This window comes from Papaver somniferum, chromosome 2, assembly GCF_003573695.1.
Source record: "Papaver somniferum cultivar HN1 chromosome 2, ASM357369v1, whole genome shotgun sequence".
Classification (NCBI taxonomy): domain Eukaryota; kingdom Viridiplantae; phylum Streptophyta; class Magnoliopsida; order Ranunculales; family Papaveraceae; genus Papaver; species Papaver somniferum.
The window spans coordinates 208856664-208882994 of record NC_039359.1 but is presented as its reverse complement, the minus strand read 5'-3'; the positions used below and the strand labels follow the sequence as shown (position 1 = coordinate 208882994).

Here is a 26331-nt window from a genome sequence, read left to right as displayed (position 1 = left end):
ATGTCGTCATCCATCGATGAAGAAGATGAGTATCTGGAACCATCCACTCCAACCGGAGAATATTACAGCAGTTCTTCACTCTCCGTGAGTATTCTTGCAGTTTTGAAATTTGAAATTCCAATCGATGACTCTCAAACTAAGTCATTGCTTAAGAATGTCTTCCTCCCAATCCATCCACGCTTCTCTTCCCTCTTGGTACTCTTTCTAAATGCTATAGTCCTAGTGAATGATACTGTTGAGAGATAAAATGTCGTTAGACAATCTCCACAGGTTTTGTGTTATTTTGATTTCGATTCAATTCATTTCTTACAGATTCTCTTGAAGAACATACACTAAATACACCTGAAATAAATGACTGGTTAAACAGGTAACCAATCCAACACAGCCGGTTACACACCAATTACAGATCGACACCTAACAATTACACACACACACATTTTACACACTAACCAGTCACACGCTCTTTTGACACACTCGAATTTCTATTTCCTAACACCCCCGCAAGCTCAGAATCTATGCAGGAGCAGAGACACTGAGCTTGAGTCAGATTGGAGAAGCGTGTTGTAGAGCGTCCTTTGGTGAAGATATCTGCCAGTTGATCCTGTGTAGATAAGAAGCGCACAACCAGCGATTTGGAAGCAACTAATTCTCTGACAAAGTAAAAAGCTATTTCCAATTTTATTCTGACAAATTTTTTATTAAGGATGTGGTTACCAACAAAGTCCTTCCTACTGGTCCTGTTAAAGATGGCTTATACCACATGGAGTTTACATCAGCACAACTTAAGCAAGCCTTTTCATCTGGATTGTCTTCTACAGCAACTTGGCATAACAAACTTGGTCATCCAGCCTACAAGACTCTCAAGCATGTTCTGTCATCAGTCAATGAGGTTATTGACTCTCATTTATCTTCTACAGTTTGTACTTCTTGTCAGTCAGCTAAGAGTCATGCTCTCCCTTATCCATCTTCTTCAACAACTAGTAACTGGTCCTCTAGATTTGATTTACTCAGATTTGTGGGTTTATCCATTATGTTCTGTGAATGGCTACAAATATTATGTGTCTTTCATTGAGTCTTTTAGCAGATTTACATGGTTATATCCACTTACTTATAAATTTGAAGTGCTCCCTACTTTTATTAAATTCAAAAAATTTGTTGAGAACCAACTGTCTAGAAAGATTATATTTGTTCAATCAGATTGGGGAGGTGAATATAGGAATGTTTCTACTTATCTTGAATCTCGTGGGATAGGCCATAGAGTTTCTTGTCCACATGCCCATGCGTTAGGAAATAAGAATTCGAGTGTGTCAACAGAGCGTGTGACTGGTCAGTGTGCAAAATGTGTGTGTGTGTAACTGTTAGGTGTCAGTCTGTAGTTGGTGTGTAACCGTCTGTGTTGGCTTGGTTACCTGTTTAACCAATCATTTATTTCAGGTGTATTTAGTGTATGTTCTTCAAGAGAGTCTGTAAGAAATGAATTGAATCGAAATCAAGATAACACAAAACCTGTGGAGATTGTCTAACGGCATTTTATCTCTCAACATGGTAACAGAGCAGAGCCTTGATTTACCCAATATTCATAAGCTGGATTTGGAACGAATTCATTCTCTGGATCAGTATCAACAAAATCTGCATCGAAGATGATTTTAGCTCCTTCTGCAGAGGTTCGACGATAGTATTTGACAGGACAATAGAGAGATCCATCAACAAATCGAAGTAGGTTGTAGCTCTTAAGTAGTGGAGCAGTTTGAGATTTCCATAAAATATAATTGGTGGTAGATAATTTCGATGGGGGTTTGAAGGTCAGAGGGATGTGTTTATCTGATTTTTCCATTGAAAAGAAAAGATTTGAGAAGAACGAATGAAATTAGGGTTTTGAATCGGTATCTGATACCATGTTGAGAGATAAAATGTTCTTAGACAATCTCCACAGTTTTTGTGTTATTTTGATTTCGATTCAATTCATTTCTTACAGACTCTCTTGAAGAACACACACTAAATACACCTGAAATAAATGACTGGTTAAACAGGTAACCAATCCAACACAGCCGGTTATACACCAACTACAGACTGACACCTAACAGTTACACACACACACATTTTGCACACTGACCAGTCACACGCTCTGTTGACACACTCAAATTTCTATTTCCTAACATATACATATATTTAATTTGAGTTTTCAACCTTGTTTGTTTGGATCTGACTCGGTATTTAACTCGTGCCAAGTTAGATGTCAAATTGTTCCTTTTTTTTTTTTTGATGATGTCTAACTCGAGGTCTGATTCGGCTCATATATTTGATCCAGAGTTATTTGAGTCAGGTTATTTTGTATCGGATCTGTTGGTAATATGTCTACTTGAAAATCTCTAACTCCAATATTTTATTATTTTAAGTCAGATGTAATAAGTTACATTTAGATGAGTCAGATCCAGAAGAATCAGTTAAGTAGTTAATAATACATATTTAACTGATACTAAATTTAGATCGGTGAAAATTTCATATAGGCTTGCCATGCAGGTTACAGGAAAAAACGGTGAGAAACACTGGAAGAAAGTTAGCGTCAATCTCGACAACCACATCCAGGTTCCGTTGTTTGCAGAAGGGTTATCGGTGGAATGTTACGATGAATACTTTCAAGAATATTTGTCACAGATAGCTATTGAGCGACTACCACAGAGTAGACCATTATGGGAGATTTACCTATTCAAGTACCCTACAAGTAATGCGGCTGGGACACTTGTGTTTAAACTTCATCATGCACTAGGTATGGATATTCACTCATGGGTGCTCTCTTTAGCTGCTTACAAAGATCTGATAATCCTTCGCTTCCTTTAAGTTTTCCAAAGATTCGACCAGATGATCACATGAATAAGAAAAAGAATGTTATAGAGATTTTGTCTGTATTCAAGAACACTATTACAGATTTCACTTGGAGTCTTTGGAAGGTAATAATTTGGAAGATCAAGCTAGCCCTATCAGGTCATCTAAAGAGGGAGTAGAGTTTAGGCCAGTTTCAATCTCTACTGTCACTTTTTCTCTTGATCAAATCAAAGAAATCAAGGCAAAGCTTGGTGGGGTAAGATTTAAGTCTTTCACTTCTTCCCTTCATTTTTATATAAGTTGTAGACAAAACTATATGAGGTAAGCGTTAGATAACACAGTATCAATTTTGTGTTCATGGTGTCCTCAATCCTTTTAGTATTTTCTTTTTTCTATAACAGACGATTAACGATGTGATGGTTGGTATAATATTTTATGGAATACGACTATATATGGAGACCGCAAACAAGGATTCTTGTAACACACGTTCAACAGCTCTAGTTGTACTCAACACTAGGGAAATAACCACATATCAATCAGTCCAGGATATGGTGAAACCAGAAACCAAAGGACCATGGGGTAAAAACTTCGCCTTTTTCCATGTCTCCATCCCTGATGCTTCCAGCCCACTAGAATTTGTATCCGAAGCTAAGAAAATGAACACAAGGAAGAAGGACTCCTTAGTCGTCTATTTAACGGGTAAATTACTCCAGCTAATGAGAAAATTAAGAGGTCCAGAGGTAACTATTGCAATCAGTCTGTGTATATATTGCTCTCATGTGAATGTGATATATAGCTAAAAGTCTATTAATTGATACATAATATTTTCCTCAAAAATGCATGCAGGAAACCTCGAAATACGTACGTAATATCTTATGGAAGTCAAGCTTGGGCATATCAAATTTGATAGGACCGGTGGACAAATTTTCTCTAGCAAATCATCCTGTTAAGGTATCTACTTCATGCCGGTGAATGCTCCTCTGGTAAACTCAGAATTAATTTTTCCAATATTGATTTAGATTCTATCAAAATATGTAGCCAGAGTGTTTAGGTAGCCTATATTGTCCTTATATTATTATTAACTAAAGACTCAGAATTGCTAGCCTGCATGCCTTTGTGATAAACTATACGTATATGTATATGCCAGTCTGGATTGTTTGTCTCAGATAAGCGTGACTTATCAACAATCTAAATACCCCACCCCATCTCTCACTCCACGTCTGGAGTTGCAGTAATCTCCCCTCTCATTGATCGGTGAACAAAAACCGCCCTACATTTCGTTTTCGTTAATTTTTAATAGGGTTGATACGATCTGATGCATCGTATTAGTCGGTATGGTTGGGATTTTCTTACACCGTGTTGACATGATTTTCATAAAATGCAGGCCTTCCGATTAACCGTAAATAAAATGTCATATATAGCTGATATTAAAAATTCCACGAAAATCTTTAGGAAAAAAATAATAATGGAGATAAACTTTCATGAGATTCTTTCATCGGCATTTTGATGCCAAATTTAGCAAATTTTCCTATTTTAAATTTTATGCCAAAATCAAGACATATAAGAAAACAAAAAGTAATACTTTTACGCGGCATTGATTCCATATTTATCGTGGGATGGTTTTTACACGGCATTTAAGAAAGACAATATTTTCAGAGAAAATCTTGTGGAAAATATATGGAATTTATGAAAATATACGAATCTTTAGATTTATGTAAATAAAATCAGTAAAAAAAGGAATTTTACTCATGGAGATAATTAAGCGAAATATTGTCTTTGAATTGTCCATTTACTTACTTTACTTGGACGGGCTAACACCAGAAGTTTTTACAGTTTAAGAACTCTATACTTGGTCAACTTAATACATGAAAATCTTTCGTTATCTCTTGATTTTTTTTATGCAATATCGCTTTTTAGGGTTACAAGTTTTCTTTTTGATTATTTTCGTGATCGATTCTTTGATATTTAAGTATTCTTTTTGGATGACAGGGCAACGATCTGATAGCCTCGAGAATGAAAATAGCATGCTACGGAAGCAAGGTCAGATCTTTTCGACGACAACACCAGAATTTTTCCTTCGCAGTTTCTAAAGAAAAATATGAAAAGATTTATAAGGTACATATATCTAATCTCTAAGGCTAATATGTTCTTAATTTTCGTTGTTATTATCATCTCTCCACTTTTCGTTTTTATTATACAAGTTAGAGGTGTAAGGTTCTCTAAGTGGTTGCGAAGTTATATATTTTTTCAAACTATAAACATATCTGTTACTTATTTATAAACATATCTATTATTTATTTTTAGTTGAATTTGTTACATTTCTCTATTTCTCCCACTGTAGGTAATCTCTTAGGAACCTTCTTTACTGTATCAAAAACTACAGTTTATTCACCTTCAAGAAAAAGAAGATGGGCTAAATCTATTTATGCCTGGAAGAGTTTATATCGCCAAAGAGAAAAAGGTAAACCCTAAAACAAACATATTTTCTTTTTTGTAAGGTTAAACTAATTGTTTTTTGAAGTAATTCTTGGGTGTTTTCAATTTTTTGGGGGAAAAATACCAAGAAATGGTGGAGTTATAAAGGGAAAAATGGGTTATTTTACAGACAAGTAATAAATGTTAGTTGTTTTTGCTGCTTAATATATTACTCCATCCGTTCCTTTTTAATAGGATGGTTTCCTAAAATAAAAAATAGGCTGGTTTCCTAATTGGGGAAATCAAATGTTACTTTAGTATTCTGGGACCACTTTTCTCTTAACTTCTTTTGATGACAAGTGTCATGTGGACCATTTCACTATACTTCTTTTGCTGACAAATGTCATGGGGACCATTTCACTTCACTTCTTTTATTGACAAGTGTCATGAGGACCACTTTCAATGATTAGTTCTCTTAATTTCCTTACGGAGGGAGTAATTGATTACATTTTTTATGCTCTCCATGTGGATTTTTAGCGTTTTTGCTTTCACATCATCCACACACTGAGATTGGTTCTCTGTATACGTACTTCGATTGTGCTAGCTAGACTCTCAGTTATTCTTTTACAGAAGTAACAGAACCTTCAGTAGTTGTAACTGTCTCATGTGTGATCTCGATAGATATCCTTGGTGCATATCTGCGATGATCGATGTTACCCCATGCAAGACCGAACACCCATACCTTCTATGTATTCTCTAGATTATACATTCTACGGATGCCAATTCGATTGCTAATACAACCTAAATACTTTGATAATATTATGGTTATTACTAGGTATCACCGGGGCCTACGGCCCGGCTCAACCTCTATCAACATTTTTCTGTGTTGTTCATATTTTCCGGTTCGTGTCCCCCATCAGTATTTAAATATAACCAGGTTAAAATATCATGTTTAGTTAATAAGTGTAACAGGTGGAGCCCAGTCATAATAGCCGTGACCTACAGCTCCAACCATTTGGAACGACCTAGTAATTATTTATGTCCTCTAATCAATATATATTTAAATATACTCATGTTAAAATATCAGAGTTTACACAAATGCCAGTGTTACATCTCCTGCGGTGATCCTTTATGCAAATTCCAGGGTTTTATCGGTCGGGTAAAATCAACCCCCGTGGTCCTTTAGGAAAATTCTAGTGTTTTTATCGGTCGGGTCAAATTAGCCAGGACTCTTGGACCTCTACGCAAATATCATAATTTAATCGATCAGGTCAAATTAGCCGGGACCTACAACCCCGACCTTGGTCCTTTACGCAAATTCCATTGTTTTATCGGTTGGGTCAAATCAGTCGTGGAAGTAGGCTCCGGCCTTGGTCCTTTACGCAATTCCAATGTTTTACCGGTCGAGATAAATCAGTCGGGGCCTACAGCCCTTGCCTTGATCCTTTACGCAAATTCCAATGATTTAAGTTACTTAATGAAATATGTTGTGAAAACAAACCATACTACATAAAATGATCAAAGAGTAGGCCTGTCAACGGCACTTAACGTAACAAATAATGGCTCTGCCGCTACCTTTGCCGTTTAAATTAGAGATTAACCGTTATCCGTTAAATGCCGACGGAATTGTAAAATCCAAAACCATTGCCGTTACGACGGACTTATCGGGTAACGGTTAATTTTCCGGTATTAACCGGTATGTCACAGGACTGCCATCTCTTCTTTCACGTCACGAGAACTGTATAGAGCCACCATGATCAGAACAAAACCATTTCCCTGTATTTCAGATCACATCCATCACCAGTTTGATTCATCTTTCTCTTGTGTCTTTGTAAGGCCAACAATAGCATCACTAGCTCCTTTTTGTGAGTAAACTCCATCTGTTGATGTTGTCGATGATTTACAACAATCAAAACCACTAACCGAAATCCCACATACGAATTCAGTCCAGGCCATTAACTCATGGCCATCATCAACCATTCATTAAAAACTAATACAACAGAAGCTTCTTCTTTTTCTCCATTGACACACAGAGAACAAACCCCACTTTAGAAAATGAATAACCCAGCTCCACCAATCGATGTCTCAGCAAACTTCTCTATCCATGTATATCCAATCAGTCACCAACAGACTCATAACCAGAACCACCTTCTTGAATCCAATGTTATAGCCATAATCATCTACCACCATCGAATGCACAGCTCACCCAATTGATCCTTGCACAATTCAGTCCATGTCGCAACTTATCATCCAACGCCATTGCCAACCAACATGCATCTATACTCTTCGCAGTTTCATTTCTCTGTTAACGCATTTATTCAACACCACTGCTCAGTCTCAACTATCTAAGAAATCACTTCTCATCTTGTTATCGGCAGACGAAGACATCAACAACAACATGAGAATATAAAACCATCACTGCCTCATTTACTTCAGCCAATTTGCAGATGATGATTTTGCTCGAATTGAAAGGAAGGAGATGACCCTAGTTTTCTAATCGACTGAGGGGTGAGTTTTTCTTCTCTCGTTTGTGAGTTGAAGAACAGAAGAAGATGAAAATGATGTTCATTCGAGTATAGTAACCTAGGTATAGATGAATGTTACACGTGCTAGGCACACGTTAGCGGTTAACGGAACTAAGGCTAACGGAAATAGGTCTTTCGTTGCCGTCACCGTCGAATAAAATTAACCGCTACATTATCGGTAACGGATAACGGATAACGGATATAATGGAACTAAACGTAACGGCAACCGGGTAATCGGATTCGGCTAACGGTTAACGGATTTCCATTGACAGGCCTATCAAAGAGGTTTTTTCTGCTGGAAACCATGCAATTGAAGATAAAAAGAAAAATGAAGGTAAAAGGTCAAAATTCTATAAAAGATGAAAGACTAATTCTATTTACGTTTAAGATTTCAAGTTACTATTTCCTTCTTAATGAGATTCATCAACTTTTCTCCTGACATTAATTTGTATTTGTTTTTGTGAGCATAACAACTTTGATTCAGATTTTACGTTTAATTTTAACTTTGACTTTTGAGTGATTTTGGAGATGTTTATTGGCTTACCATTAGAAGGTTGGTTTATCTCATATTCTTACCGTATTTTTATGTATTTATTTTTTTTTGGTATCCATCTGGCAAGGCAATTTAGAAAACACAAGTTTTATTGATTGTGTTGCATGTCGTCACTCTAACATAAGCTAGAGACTGATAGAATATATTTTGTTAGCTATCCGCTAGATGATTTTTCTTTTCCCTTAATAACCTCTGTTCTACTTAATGTTTGCCTGTTTGGAATCTAGCACTGCATGATCAATCTTTTTTTTTTGGTTGGTCATGATCAACCATTATTGCAACATTGGAATGTCTCATGAGTCATCTCTTATTGCTTCTTTTTCTTCTTCTCCCCTATCTGAAGAACTTGATTTCCCCTATCTGAAGAACTTGATTTCTATTATGTTGTTTATTTATGTACCAGCTATAATGGTTTTACCTTTGTACTTCTGTGTATCTAGGTAATCTTAATTTAAAGTTATTATGATTTGTCGTGATTTAGTTGAGGTTTAAATCTTGCGGGTGTAATTAATTACTGAATAACATGGAAGAAATCAGGTATAGGCCAATACGACAATCCCTATGAATTATGGAAGTTCTTCCAGCTGCTCTGTGTAGCTCATACTTGGATAAGTTTGGAAAAAATGTTGCACCTGGAATGGTATATATAACCTTCTATTTTGTGTAGGAGTCTCTAATAACCGGTATGTTGAACTTGATGGATTCTCACATACACAACACCATTTACAGGATTTTGTCACAGGTGTACCTGTTATAATTGAATTTGTAACGTATTAAATAGCCCGTTATTAATAATTGTGATTTTATTTGTAACGGTATTATCTGTAACAAAATACAGATACAGTCACATAAAAGAAACGTAACAATAAAGAACTGTCACAATTGACCTAATTTTATGATAGCGACACGTGTTTTAATATCACATATAAACCAACGATTTTAACTGTTACACCATAACTACAACAATTCACCAAGAGACACGTGTCATTTTCTTGTTACGACTAAAGTAACGGATATAAGTGTTACTGTTATTTTGCAACATTACTTATAAGACACGTGTTTGTTTTACTAACAATTTGTGTTACGGTTTTTCCCGTGACAATTCTTTAATTACAATTAAAAAAAGTACAGCCCAGGTGATGATTATAGACCTGGGCTTCCAGTTTACAGGCCTATAATACTGGTCCTCATCCTGGACTCGTACTTCCAATGTACAAGCCTACAATACAATTAAACTTGAAACCCAATTGCAGGCCATTCTTTTTGGAATTGCAATTCATACATTCACAAACTGCATAAAGGAAGTCAATACATTCAATGTAGAAGCTCAAAGAAAGTAATTTATCCAAAAACAATTCAATCTTATTCATTAGTCTCAGACAAGAGTTATAATTTCAAAATAAGTCAAACATTTTTCAGCAGTAAATTGAGTGCTCAATCTGAAATTCTTTTGCAAACCTAACTAAGAAAGTTCAAAATTATTCATACAATATAGAAATTTACCCGCCAAACTTCACCATTTATGTCTTTGATCTCTAACTTAAATTCAATCGGATATAGACAAAACAAACTTGTAAAACCAAGAAACAAAAATGCGTAGTCAGTTCAAGTCCCAACAATACCGAAAAATACCTGCAAGGACAGCATATGCTGCCTCTATAAATCAACACAAACCATGATCAGACCTAAACTTCCCTAACAAAGGTTGTATTTTAGGATGACAACTAAAAAATAGTGAATAAACACTTTACCTGTATATCACAATTGAACACAAACTCAAAAGCGTTAGGACTTCAAACTGCAGAAAAAAGTTAAAAGTATGTCAATAGATTTCTGAAGCTGTGAAAAAGTAGATAAAGGGACCATGTAACACGAAATTCAGACTGGTGAAGAGATTTTAGGGTAAATGAGTATCAATGCTTACCACAGAGGGTCGGATTCCTCCTACTGCAGTATAGAGGAAGTTCTCCAAAAGGTATTCATTCATTGTATCCATTAGGTTTAAAATTACACAAAAAAGGATGAAATTCTGATTTCGATGATGATGAACTTGGACAATACTTCATAAATGATATCAAGTAAAGCATCCATGTGTTGTGTCTCTGGTTCACATACGACAAAGAACGTCCTTCCTGCAAAGAAAATCAACATCAGTACAATGACTTTGTTCAGTTCTTAATACACAGTAGAACAAAATAAGCTACTAAAGTATACTTCATATTCCCTCCTTAACATAAGTTCAAGTCAATAATTAAGATAAGGTCAAGTCAGTACATTAGCGCAAAGTCGAAGCACATGTATCAGGTAATTTGACAGATTAAACCTAGATCTAGGTCATGTAAACAGCAATTGGCTCATCAGTACCGGGTATACAATCATGCAACAATCGTGAAAACATAAATGAAGAAAACAGGGAAAGAAGAGGACTATAAGGGAATTACTTTTGTGGAATGCCGTTGGTATGCAAATACTAATATCACAAGGGGGATATGAACTGTTCTCCTTACAGTAAGAATAAGATACCTGATAGCCAGTTCCCCTTGATGTGCAACCATTGTCGCCAGCTGTGTAAATATCTCACTTAGTTCGGTAATAGTGGATTCCACATTCTGAAGAGCAACTGTATGGCTTTAAGAGTAGTTGTCCTGCCTCAGAACAACCTGTTGCAACATAGAAACTTCCATCTGCAGGGTTGTTGTACCAAGCATGGCTTCCATAAAAGTAAACCACAAGGTTGGAGAATGCCTGAAAAGCAAGGGGCGTGGACAAAACAAATTATGAGACATGATCAACAACAAAGCAAATTTTGAGAATATTAAAGTACTCACTCTTAACGCAGCTTTATGTAGAGATGATGAGCGCATATAGGCTTTCATGAGCCTGAATATTATTGTAGTTACTAATCCAAGGATGACCTGCCAAGAGAAATATAATTAGGATCACAAAGAAAGAAATTCAGCAATCCTTTTTAACAAGATGAGAATATTAACTTAATGCCTCAGCATCCATCACTCGTTTACGTGGGTCTTTATTCAATATAAGCTTGAAAAAAAATGCTTAGCTTCAGAAGATAAAGAAGGCCAAGGAGGTTCATCGAAACTTGAGTCCTCCCTAAAGGCCCGAAAAATTCCAGACTCTGGGCGAGCCCAGAACGGACGACTTCCAAAAGTATATATGATATCCCACCAATATAAGATCTATGTAGAACCTCAGGTGCAACATAGTATGCACTTCCAACGATTTCATTGAGCCTTTCATCTGCATCGTGTCAGATAAATTAAAAGTTAGAAATGATAGATCTCCAGGGTGCTTAACACAAGTTGTTCTTACATAACGAAATCATGTAGAATCCATTCATAGACAACAACAACAACAACAACAAAAACAACAACAACAACAACAAAAGTTGGGAACCTAGATTCAGTAAGATGGGAACCAATTTCAGGTATCAAAACAAACATGGTTGACACCTGAAGTTGTTTATGTAAAAGAACTGCTAAACCAGCAAGTAATATGTGGCACTTAGGTGTGATGAAGTTACAAATTGGAGAACTAAGAAAGAGAAATAAAGGTACAGAAGCAACTAGCATATTGATATTCAAGCAATTAAATCTACCACCCATTGCATAGCTAATGATATTAGAGTCAGAAAAGCATAATCGCCATTATAGTGCAAATGTGTGTTTTTCCTAATAGAGTATAAATTTAAATGTCAAAAATGCATGTAAAAGGAATTAAACTAATTATTCATGTTGATCGTACAAAGTTAGGTAATCAGGGGCAGGACACCTGGAGTTAGAAAAGTATAACATGCATTTATAATGCCAACGTGTGATTCTTCCTAAACAAAGTATGAATTGAAATTAACAAAATTCATTTAAACTAAGAATTATGGCTGACCTTACATAGTCAAGTAAACACAATATGGGAGTGAATTGTGTCACATTAGAACATAAGACAAAAAAGCCTGTCTGAAAATATTTTCTAGCCAACATTATATTCACAGTTCCAACATGTCATAGATATCACTTTACTCTAAGAAATTAACAGTCAGAGCGTGCTGCCTCTATATCAAGCACATATATGATAAACCAACAGGTGTTCTGTAAGAACAAAATCAAGCAGAATCCAACAGTAAAAAATATAAAGGTACCCATCCATTCATCTCTATTCACAGAAAACAACAGCAAGACAAAAGCTAGGAACCGCCAATAGGGTACTAAAGTGTGGTGAAATTACACATTGGAGAACTAACAAATAAAAATAAGGATACCGTGATGACTAGCATATGGATTTTTAAGGCACTTAAATCTACTAACCATTTGCAAAGCCAGATGATATTAGAGTCAGGAAGTATAATAGTCATTTATAGTGCAATTCTTGTTTCTTGCTGGACAGTATAATTTGAAATGTATAAACCGCATGTAAAAGAAAAATTAAAGATTCTTGTTGATCTTAAAAAATCAAGTAAACACAATATGGAAGTGGATTTGTGTTACACACGAACATAAGACAACAAAACCATGTCTGAAAATATTTACTAGCCTACTTAAAAACAAAAGTTTATCTAATAACTATAATTAAAACTTATTAGTGAAAAATTACGTCCCAAGCAAACATGCTCAAAGCTATAAATAAGCTTTGGATTCCAAGTCAGAGGCAAACTTAAATAAATATGCGTATAGATATCACCAGGTTCTTCTCCTTGACAGACCCTTCAATTGTACCTTGTCCTGTATCAGATATCACATTGACATTTCATTAAAAAAGAGATGTGTTGTACAAAATAACAAACATAACATGAGAAAGGAAAAATAAAGATACATCTAAAGAGGTCACCCAATGAACAACTAACAATTATCACCCTGCTAAACTATCGTTAAAAAATTAACAAGGGTCAACTGGAATTCAATTTTCAAAACAAACCCACTTCTCCTATTAGTTCATCCAGTTCGATTAGATACAAAATTAAGATTTGAAACAAAAAAAAAATTAAACTTTAAGAACCCTAAACATATGAAGAATAGAATCCAACAAACCCTAATTAACATACTAAAGATTATCACCCCTACTAAAGTACCATTAAAAAAACTTTAGTGGGTTAACTGAAATTCAATTTTCAAAACAAACCCACTTCTCTTATTTGTTCATCCAGTCAATTAGGTACAAATTAAGATTTGAAAAAAAAAAAGATTAACTAAAATCAAAAAATTTAAGAACCCTAAACATACTAATTCTAGAGATACAGGGACTGAAAGATTTACCTTTCGTTTCTTTCCTCTCTGGCATGATATATTGTAGATTAAGAAAATGATCTAAGATTTTCTTATTTGTTATTATCATTGACTTCTTGAATCGTTGTATAAATTAATTACAGATTAGTTCCGCTGCAGAGAGGAGAAGAAGAAGAAGAAGAAGAAGAAGAAGAAGAAGAAGAAGAAGAAGAAGAAGAAGAGGATAAGCCAGGAGTTCCGCCGCTGAGAGATAAGGGAAGGAAGGATAGAGTAAAATTAAAAAGGATAAGGATCTATTAGGGTTAGTTCAAGTGTGGTATGGTGTACGTGTGCCAAAGTAATGAATTTTTGCGTATATTTGGGACAGGTCACCGATCCGTATGACAAAGCTAAAAAAGAACGTAAGATCTAACGGCTGATCTTTATCCATCAAAAAAATGGACGATAAACATTTGGTTGGAAGAAATGATGCACCGATACTGATACGGGAATACGGATACGGTGACACTGATACTGAGATTCGTCAATTTTCATAAAATAGGGATACGGGATATGCTGGTAGGTTAGCACAGCAACCTGTTCAATTAATGTAATAGTATGTCGTTGGAGCTTATCTTGTTAGGCTTCCAACTAATTTAATGTAATAATTGATGGTTTTCAAATGATGTTTGTAGTTGTAGTGGTAAACAGGTTCTTTTCAGACTTGTGAAGGTAACAAAATTTCTAGATTTAAATAAAATTTAGGAAAAATAGCAAACTGAAGTAAAATTTTATGGAGAAATAGGGGTTAAGATTCCACCAATCAACAATACTTATGTGATCTAATATTTTTTTACTATGCAATTTAAATAATTGGGTTGATTCTAAATATTGCCAAGAGCATATTTTCCAAAATATCAAATGTTAATCACAAGTATAATGCATCAAGAGTCTAAAACTAAGCATGCATTATCAAGGGAAAACACAGTTGAGTAATAAAAACCATTTAAATCATTTTTATCAATGCAATTAATCATATAAAAATATTGCATAAATTAATAAATAGAGATTACCACATAATTATTGTGAGAATGGCTTCCTCTGTCACCCCTGGGATTGGGTTTAGCTTCTCATCTCAAAAACACACTCACAAGATGTATTCATGGCTAAATAAGTGTTTTTATTGATGAAAATAATTGATAACTGAAGTTTGTAACGCTGTTATACTGTTGCAGCGTCACTGTTACAAAGGGGTAGTGCTGAAAATAATCGATACAACACAAGTGTTGTATAACAACGACACAGAGAGTTCGTTGTTTGCACTGTTGAAGAACGACACTTCGGTACTGCTGTAATGAAGAACACGGGATACTGCTGTTTAAGACTGTTAAAGAACGACTGACTCTGAGAGTCTGTTCTTCGTGTTCTTGAAGGTCTTCAATGGCTGGCAGCAGCAGCAACAAAATCTCTCTGTAACTCGATTCTCTCGTCTCTCCTGACCTCTAAACTCTCTCCAAAACTTTTCTAAAACTTTCCAACCTTTCTATGACTTGAACCAACTCTTATATAGTCTTTTAATCCCCAAAAATCTCTACTGAATCCGACTTTTTCTTTTCTTTTTCTTCTCTGCGCTGTTGAGAGAATATCTCTCTCTGATCTCCCTGTACGCGTTTATGAGCTATTATATTGCCCCAAAACTCTCTCAAGACTTGAACAGGACCAAGTAGAGTTTTCTTTAGCGTAAAACTCTCCCAGAATCTCCTCAAAAAAATCTTTGAAACGTAAACAGAACCATACGTGTCCTATTTGGACTCTGATTTCTTCTCCCGGCTATTCCAGCCCAATGTGATCGATCAAAACACATGTACCATCTCTGGTTAGTCCATTCACATCCAGCCCAACTGATTTTGGGGGTTGAATCTCTTTAGAAACCGTCCATTAATCGAATCCAACTCTGCCAGTAAACATGCATGAAGTTTCCCGCCAAAACATTAATTTGAAAACGTGAAGAAATGTGATCTCCCCCTATCCAGTTCTGGTGTCCCTTTAGCAGCTGCCTGGAAATGGGTCACCCCTTAGTAATTAGGTTACCCCTTATCCAAAATCAAGGGTCCGTATAGCAAGTGTCCTCTGGGGCATTTTCCGCACTTTTTTCGGGGTTCCTCCGGGGTATTTCTGGGATACTTCCGGTACACTTCTGAGGCGCTTCCGGTACGTTATCAACGGAGGTCCAAATGACACATTTTTAGCCAAATTCGCCGCAAGAGATTATTTTCCAAAAACACCTACAAATACATAAAATAACCAAATAAGTACAATATCGAGTACTAACAATATATACAAATGAGCTATATTATACACATAAATGCGTCTATCAATAATATCCATCCAATAATATAATAAATCATTTTATTAAAAAACGGTCCGCGAGTTATAACCCCAAAGGAGTCACTATCCATCCACAAAAAAACCCGCCAAAACAAAAGTAACACAAGAACTCCAAAAAACAAAATTTTGATGAAACCTCATAGAATTTGACGAAACCAATTTTTGGTTTCATCATAAAATTTGATGAAACCAATTTTGAAATTTAGGGTTTTTGTATCAAATTTTTAAAATTTTGGGGTTTTTGTATAATTTAGTTTAAGATGGAGTTTTAATGAATCCCAACATTTGAGTGGGATTTTTGTACCACAAGTTTGGTCACCTTGGGTTTTTATGACTAGTTTTGATTAAAAAATCATAAAATAAAAAAATCCGATAAATACTAGTATTTTGAATATTAAAGTTTGCAAACATCAAACTTTCAGCATTTTGGGTTTCAGTCTTACTTATGTTAATTGAATGGATAAAATCATATGTACTCTGATTTCTCTCTAAACAACATGAAGAACATGAGCGCCCAATAAGCTTTAAAGATAGATTTTTCTAACACTGTTTTTTTTTTTTTTTTTTGAAGCACCGTAAAAATGAATACCAAGTTTTTTTTCTTTATAGTCAACAAGTTATTAGGTTTAGATATAATTCTTCGATATGTTCATGAGTACAAATATCTATAAATATTAGATTGTAGGTATAAATTTCTAAATATATAGATTTTGTATAAAAAATAAATGTTAGATTATCAGAAATATCCCCTCATAAAGTATCTGAGAGGTATCCCGGAGTATCCCCTACCCTTTTTGTAATTAAAAAAAGGTGACACTTTAAATGGAGTATCTGATACGTATCCCTAGGTATCCCCAAGTATCCGATACTGATACGGCGTCGATACGGATACGTCACCAACTTTGAAGTATTTTTGCTTCATAGCAGTTGGAAGTGCTCATACGGATTAACAGGAGTGTGTGAGAAGTATGTGTGTTCTTTTGAAAAGTGTTTTTAGAGAAAATCAAAAATTGTCCAACCAAAAAAAGCCACTTTCATAAAATAAGTTGACATATCTGAGGTTACTGATGATCGAGTATCAATTTTGTTGGGTTAAAATATTTTGCTTTCAATGTTTTAAGTTCTAAATAGAAATCTAATGTTGGTATTTCCGATCATATGATTCGAATAAGACCTGGTGACGAAATATATCCGATTTGAACATCACAGGTTCGAAGATTACTATAGTTAGACCTGAGTTTCTCATTCAGATGAACTAAAGAAGAAATTTATCAGTTTCGAACATCCTGGGTTCGAAGATTACTAGAGTTAGACCTGAGTGTCTCATTTAGATGAAATGAAGAAGAAATATACCAGTTATGAACATCCTAGGTTCGAAGATTACTAGCATTTGGATGAACTGGAGACAAAATATATCAGAATTGAACATCACGGGTTCAAATATTACTCGATTAGAACTGAGCTTCTCGTTCCGATGAACGGGAGACGAAATATATCAGAATTGAACATCACAATTTCAAAGATTACTAGAGTTAGACCTGAGTTTCTCGTTTGGATGAACTGGAGACGAAATATATCAGAATTGAACATCACAGGTTCAAAGATTACTAGAGTTAGAACAGAGTTTCTCGTTCGGATGAACTGAAGACGAAATATATCAGAATCGAACATCACAGGTTCAAAGATTACTGGAGTTAGACCTGGGTTTCTCGTTCGGATGAACTGAAGACGAAATATATCAGTTTCGAACATCACAGATTCAAAGATTACTAGAGTTACACCTGGGTTTCTCGTTCGGATGCACTGGAGACGAAATATATCAGTTTTGAACATCGCAGGTTCAAAGATTACTAGAGTTATAGACCTGGGTTTCTCGTTCAGATGAACTGAAGACGAAATATATCAGTTTTGAACATCGCAGGTTCAAGATTACTAGAGTTACACCTGAATTTCTCGTTCGGATGAACTGGAGACGAAATATATCATTTTGGAAATATGTAAAGTAAATATTACAGATTAATAAAATCACCATATTACCCTTAACGGAAATAAGTGAAGTAAATCGTATAAACAATGAAAATGACCATATTACCCTTACTAGAAATTAGTGCAATAAATATCATGGAGATAGTGAAAATGACTATACTACCCTTATCGGAAATAAGTGAAATAAACATTACAGATTGTCAAAATGACCATATTACCCTTACTAGAAATAAGTCAATAAATATCACACAGACAGTTAAAATGACCATATTACCCTTACTAGAAATAAGTCAAGAAATATCACAGAGACAGTGAACATGACCAAACTACCCTAATAAAAATGAGTAAAGTAAATATTATAGTCTGCTAAAATGACCATTTTACCCTTAGGGGAAATAAGTGCAATAAATGTTATGGAGAATGTCAAAATGACCAAACTATCTTATTGGAAATAAGTGCAATAAATATCACACAGACGGTGATAATGACCATACTACCCTTACTGAAAATTCGTGAAATAAATATTATGGAGACTGTGAAAATGACCAGACTACCCTTATTAAAAATAAGTAAAGTAAATATTACACATTGTGAAATAACTATTTTACCTTACTGAAAATAAGTGCGATAAATATTATGGACACTATCAAAATGACCAGACTATCCTTATCGGAAATAAGTAAAGTGAATATTACAGACAGTGAAAATGACCATACTATTCTTACTGGAAATAAGTGCAATAAATATTATAGAGACTGTGAAAATGACCATACTACCCTTACTAGAAATAAGTGCAATAGATATCACACTGACAGTGAAAATGACTATATTACCCTTATTAGGAATTAGTGCAATAAATATCATGGAGACAGTTAAAATGACCATACTACCCTTATCAGAAATAAGTAACGTAAATATTACGGATTGTGAACATGACAATATTACCCTTACTAGAAATAAGTCAATACATATCACAGAGACAATGAAAATGACCAAACTACCCATATAAAAATGAGTAAAATAAATATTACAGTCTGCTAAAATGACCATTTTACCCTTAAGGGAAATAAGTGCAATAAATGTTATGGAGACTGTCAAAATGACCAAACTACCCTTATTGGAAATAAGTGCAATAAATATTAGGGGTGTCAACGGGTCTGGGTCCTCTCGGGTATCACTAGACCCGGAACCGGACCCTACTTATAAAGGTCGGATCCGGGTCCGGTTCCTACACTTGTGGACCCAGAACCGGACCCGTTAAATACCGGGTACCCGCCGGTCCAGGGTACCCATTGGGTCTTAAGAAAACTATTAAGAAAACCTCAAAACTTAATATTTGTCTCTTTTTGGCTTGGATTTAAATAATTTTTATAAAATTTATTATTATTTCTTATTAATGTACTAAATAAAGATTAAATGTAAGAGAAAAATTTTAAACGAGTAGCATATCAAAGCTAAAACTAGCAAAAACATGAATAAAAGTATGAATAAACTGGTACCCGATACCCGCGGGTACCCAACGGGTATTACCCGTTTGGACCCGTTTAGATTCGGGGCCAATCGGGCAATTACCCGTCGGGTCCTAAGTTGCTAATGGGTCCAACTTTAGGACCCGGAACCGGACCCAAGTCTACCGGATCCGGTTCCGGTTCCGGGTAATGGGTACCCATTGACAGCCCTAATAAATATCACACAAACGGTGAAAGTGACCATACTACCCTTACTGGAAATTAGTGAAATAAATATTATGGAGACTGTGAAAATGACCAGACTACCCTTATTAAAAATAACTAAAGTAAATATTACATACTGTGAAAATGACTATTTTACCCTTATTAGAAATAAGTTCAATAAATATTATGGAGACTGTCAAAATGACCAGACTATCCTTATCAGAAATAAATAAAGTGAATATTACAGATAGTGAAAATGACCATACTACCCTTACTGGAAATAAGTACAATAAATATTATGGAGACTGTCAAAATGACCAGACTATCCTTATCAGAAATAAGTAAAGTCAATATTACGGATAGTTAAAATGATCATACTACCCTTACTGGAAATAAGTGCAATAAATATTATAGTCATTTTCATAGTCTGAAATATTAAATTTACTTATTTTTAATAAGGGTAGTCTGGTCATTTTCACAGTATTCCACTAATTTCCATTAAGGGTAATATGGTCATTTTCACAGTCTATAATATTTACTTTACTTATTTTTAATAAGGGTAGTCTGGTCATTTTCACAGTCTCCATAATATTTATTACACTAATTTCCATTCAGGGTAATATGATCATTTTCATAGTTTGTAATATTTAGTTTACTTATTTCCAATAAGGGCAGTTTGGTCATTTTATAGTCTCCATGACGTTTATTGCATTAATTTCTAGTAAGGGTAATATGGTCATTTTCACACTATGAAATATTAACTTTACTTATTTCTAATTAGGGTAGTCTGGTCATTTTCACACTCTTAATAATATTTATTGAACTAATTTCCAGTAAGGGTAATATGGTCATTTTCACAGTCTCCATAATATTTATTGCATATGTATCGAATAAGGGTAAAGTGGTCATTTTCATTGTCTGTAATATTTACTTCACTTATTTTTGATAAGGGTAGTTTGGTAATTTTCATAGTCTCCATGATATTTATTGCATTTATTTCCAGTAAGGGTAATATGGTCATTTTCACAGTTTGTAATATTTACTTTACTTATTTCTGATAAGGGTAGTATGGTCATTTTCACAATCTCCATAATATTTATTGCATATGTTTCGAATAAGGGTAAAATAGTCATTTTAATAGTCTGTAATATTTACTTACTTATTTCTGATAAGGGTAGTTTGGTTTTCATAGTCTCCGTGATATTTATTGCACTTATTTCTAGTAAGGGTAATATAGTCATTTTCATAGTCTCCTTGATATTTATTGCACTTATTTCTAGTATGGGTCATTTTCATAGTAAGGGTAATATGGTCGTTTCCAAAATGTGTAATATTTCCTTTACTTATTTCCAATAAGGGTAGTCTGGTCATTTACACAGTCTCCATAATATTTATTGCACTTATTTCCAGTAAGGGTAAATGGTCATTTTCATAATATGTAATATTTTCTTTACTTATTTCTTACAAGGGTTGTACGGTTATTTTCACAGTCTGTAATATTTACTTTACTTATTTCCGATAAGGGTAGTCTGGTCATTTTCACAGTTTCCATAGTATTTCTTGCACTAATTTCCATTAAGGGTAATATAGTTATTTTCACAGTCTATAATACGTATTTCACTTATTTTTGATAAGGGTAGTCTGGTAATCTTCACATTCTGCATAATATTTTGTTGCACTTTTTTCCATTAAGGATAATATGGTAAGATAGTCATTTCACAGTCTGTAATATTTACTTTACTGATTTTCGATAAGGGTAGTCTGGTCATTTTCACAATCTTCGGAATTTTTATTGCACTTATTCCGATAAGGGTAGTTTGGTAATTTTCACCGTCTTCGGAAGAAGCAGATATGTCAAAGTCAAATTTCTATAAAATCATGACTTTTTAATTTTAAGAAAATTAAAAAGAAAAAAAATTGTATTTTGATTTATAGAAATGAAATATAATTATTAGTTTGTATAAATATGGGAAAATTAGTGACAAGTAAAATATTAAAGTGTTATAATTTTGGGGTTGATTTAGATGCGGTGAAATATTCGGGTGGAATCATCACTTTGAATTATAATTGTGATTGTATGTAAAATTGTCAACAAATATTATTGTGACTAATAAAAAAATTTAATATTCCTAATTATTATCACGAATACAAAATTTAATAACAGTTATAACTATTGCAGGACTTATCACAGGTGTATCTGTGACTGAAAAATAAACTGTGACAGGTTGCACTGTTACAAAATCCTGGTTTTGGTGTAGTGATATTTTTGCACCTCATTTGGCTCTCCAAAAATAATAATGGCGGGTTTCTATTTCGCTTCTTGAACCTAATTACAAAGTCATCACTTTTTCCTACTTAAGTCATAATTGTATGATCTCAAGTTTTTTTCTTGATTGTTGGTTTTAAATGTTGAAGGTTATTTTTATTAGAGTAGACCTAAGAACTGATGTCAACGGAAATCTCAATGATATACATAAAATAACGTCGAACAAGAAGATGCAAAACACAATTGTCTGATTCGTGATAATATACAGAAAAGAATATATTGATATGTTGACATAAAATTTCGGTCCGGCTACGATGGTACGGTGCACATACTCGAATGAGGCCCCTCCTCTTTGGGCGACACCTCACATCTCAACCTAATATTAAAACTAAAACGGTTTTCGTTAATACTTTCAAACACAAAACTTTATATTACAGTCTTGTCCTTTAAAATTAACAGCTTCACATAATGTTCAATGCAATGGAGCTTTATTACCGAATTTCATGGATCGAAATTTCCTTTTCATTATAGTATAGCACTCAGGGATGTTGATTGATTAATTTCTAATAAACTTCATGAATTTTTATAATCACCATGATCAATAAGGATGTTGATTTTTTTGATCGGCAACAAAGGGGTGTTGATTGGTAATCACCATTATCTTTGTTGGTTATGATCCTGATCGTTGCAGTTATTTTAGGAGGGAAACAATTTTTTAGATATGGTTTTAAAATCTCTTGCAAATGCAATTGGTCTTGGTTATGATCTTTAAGGGACATCGATCAAAGGAAAACAAAAAATGTATGATAACACAATTGATTTGATGACTTTTATCACTATATTATGCATATTGTTAGGATAAATTTTTTTGTTAGCATAAACCATAAGATGGAGAAGAAATAAAAATGGAATTGACAATTAGAAAAGCAATCGAAATCCCCGTAAGATGAGAAGAAATAGAAAAAGGAAACGGTGGGAAAATATGGCAAAAGATGCCGAAAATCAGCAGGAGGAATAATTAATTCATGGGCAAATGAGTATTTTAAAAAATTCTAAAATTTGGTAATCAGTTGTCCGGGTGAGGTGTCCTGCAGAGAGGGGGGGCCTCGTACTTAGAGCATGCGCCGCGTACTCATCGTAGCCGGACAGATAAAAATTCTAATATTTTAAAAGAAAAGGTTACATTGATATGTCAACATAAAATTTCTAATATTTAAAAATGAAGGTTCCATTATTCACGCTCTTATTCTTTTGAAATCATAAACAATTAAGGCATTAAGTATTTTCTTTACTTAGTAATCTCCCTGTTTATCTTCTTTTGCGGGGCACTAAGAGCGTGAGAGAAGCACTAATCAAGTGATCTTAGTGCCGAGTGAAGAATTACTGAACAAGGTTTGGATTCATTACGATAGTACTGCTGACGACACGAAGAAGCTATGAACTAAAGTAAGCCAGAATATCTATATCACAACTTTTTTCTTTAATGGTTTTTGGGTCTGCATATTTTTTTTTATATGACTCCGAGGACGGGAAGTCGCTTGCCACAGCCATCTCAGAGGAATGTTAGAACTATTATTATTAATTATTATTTCATACGGGATTTTTATTACTTTGTATGGTATGTTTAGTTGACAATGAAAATTTAATTCGTCTTACACTGAAATCTATCAATACATTTTACATTTTTATTTGCTTAACAATCACTCTGCTTTTGCCAGTTATCACTCTACTTAGTGTATATTTTTTTTGGTTGAAAACTTGAAAAGTAATATGATAAATGTTAGATCATGCAATTTATCCAATATGTCACTGAATCTGGTAAAAATAGTGGAATGACAAGGAGACAGTTTTTTTTTTTTTTTTTTTTTTTTGTGCAATAGATAGTCTGTAGTAGATCATGAAGACTGAATCAGTGTGTTCCTTAGGTGTATTCCTTAAGAAAGGAAGCACTAAAAATGTTACATGATGAGGAAAAGTTTTAAGGTGAGATTTGAAAAATAATTCAATTTAAGTTACAGTTCACTGCAAATCAAATGCAATGTAGGGCGCAACTTTTACCGTTAAAGAAATAATTATTGAAATTGAAGCAGGATCTATGTGGTACTACGTGGCATGTTCGGGATGCATAGAAAAAAATGTTTACATGGAAGGCATGGTACATAGATGCACGGTAATAAGTAGAAATATTAAGCAATGAAAGTTTACCTATAAAAAATAAAAAACTGATGAAAAACTAATGCATACTTTGTGACAGTTATATTCTCCAACTAATACTGCGTGACGCCGTCAACAATGGTGTAATCACAACAATGGGAAGAGTGGCTGAAATGATTATAGATGACATTAGAGTAACGAAAATGATGGCATTGCCAACGGTGGATGTAAAGGTAACTTTTATGTCTGAATGACATAGACAAGTTATAAAAACACTCTTAGGGAATGATTTTCTTTTGCATAAAAACAGAGAAGACTGTGTTGAAGAAATATTAACTGTGATAGGGAAAACTTGTCTTTAGATTCATACTTGACGAAAGAAACTTCCTCTATCACAGTCTAACTACACATGACACATTTCACAATGATAATGCTTTGGAAAAAGAATATCTGTTGAACAAAAACGAAAAGGTAACTACGTGTAACATTATTTCAGACATGCCAATACAAATTATGTCGAATTCAATAAAATTGAATTGGACGCAAGTAAATATTGACACTCATTATGTCAATACAAACACAATTGGAGAACAATCATTATGTCAATACGGATGACCAGGATAAGGCCTCTACAAAAATCAAATATCTGGTGAGAGTATTTGTTCCTGACAACTCCAGACACCTACTAAGAAAGACCTGATGACCAAAATAAAGTACGATTGACATGTCAACTATCATGGATGATCTTTATCATGGATACGACCCATATAATTAATAATTAACAATGTTACTATGATATTCTTACTTCTGAAGCAATACCAATCTTATATTACATATGATATCACAACTCTTATATATAATTCAATAAGATACTCGGAGCACTATACTAAACTGCAGTTATAATTCAACTCTTATAATTCAATAAGATACGTTATAATTCAACTCTTATAATTCAGCTACCAAAACAACTGAAGCACTATACTAAACTGCAGTTGCTCGCAAAACAACTGAAGCACTCTATCTAGTGCAGGTAGACTGCAGTAGAAGAACCATATAAAGACTGCAGCACGGAACCGGGACTGCCTAGTAATAAAGCATAAATATCCAGTGCAAGTAGACTAAACAAAGACATTGCAGGTAGACTGCAGTCGAGGAACAAAACATAGACTGTAGCGGACTGTAACAAGATAACAGTTCTGCCTTGTATTGAAACACAAAAGAATCCATTGTATAATAGACTGCAGAGAGTTAGCATTCCTTCGTTGAACTGAGGACAAGAAATCAACATGGTTATCCACTCATAAGAGTACCCCGACTACTCCAAATTAGGCTAGCGTTAATGAATTTGAAAATGTTGGTGTCACAGGACCATAGAACAACAAGATTCTTTACAAGATCAATAATTTGAGACACCCAATCATCCTTCCCTTGTTGTGTTTTTTCTGTAACTTTCATTGTGGGTATGTAAACATTAGAGTTTCATAAGAACTGTAAAGAGAACACTACCATGTTTACTTATTCTTTGGTTTCCAATAGGTAGGAAATATGTTGTTTGCATTTCTTTAGTTCTCAATTTTCACAAAGAGAAATAAAATCTCTAGAAGACTTGGGGAGAAGAATTTTCTTTTGAAGCAAATTCTCGAAGGAAAGAAATATTATAGGATTTAGGTTTTCCACGGAATAAGAGAAATTTTCTGCCGGCAAAAATTTTTCTTTACGGCCTAAAGAAAGATATGCTTAGATACTCTTCCAAAATACGGCAAAAAAGGAAAAACAGAAGAAAATCTGGTAACTATCCTAACCGTAGTTAAATCCAAGGTCAGATGACGTCAAATATTGCCAAATGTCTTCGATTAGTGCTGCTAGATCAATTTTTCCTTATATCAACGACAGCGGCAGAATTTTTTGGGTCAAATAAAATTCTAACATCCAAAAATCTCCATAACCTCATTAGCCTTGTATATTTAAATTTTTTCATACAAAAATTGCACCCATGAAACAGCAGCACTACAGAAAACCTAAGTCTATTCCCACTGCTATTCAAAATCCAGTAAGGCATATAGGCCCCAGTTGCACCGATGCCTCAGTCACTAGTTTACATTAACATCCAAGGATCGCATATACTAGAGAGCACGTACATTTTATTTATTTATTTTTGTTATCTGAAGATGAATAAATTTGTCATACACAGAGTCTCTTTCTAACAACGGTGAGCTACATGGGAAATATGAGGATAGGTGTCGGAGCTGAGAAAGAGTTTATAAATCATAAACTCTTCAACATTTGCTTAGAGAAGGCATTTGAGAGAATTTTTGAAGCTGCTATGGACTCATGA

At 34.3% G+C, this 26331-nt stretch overlaps 1 pseudogene; it reads left to right on the top strand.

Annotated features, from left to right (window-relative positions):
* On the top strand, positions 1-26331 carry LOC113352689 (annotated as a pseudogene).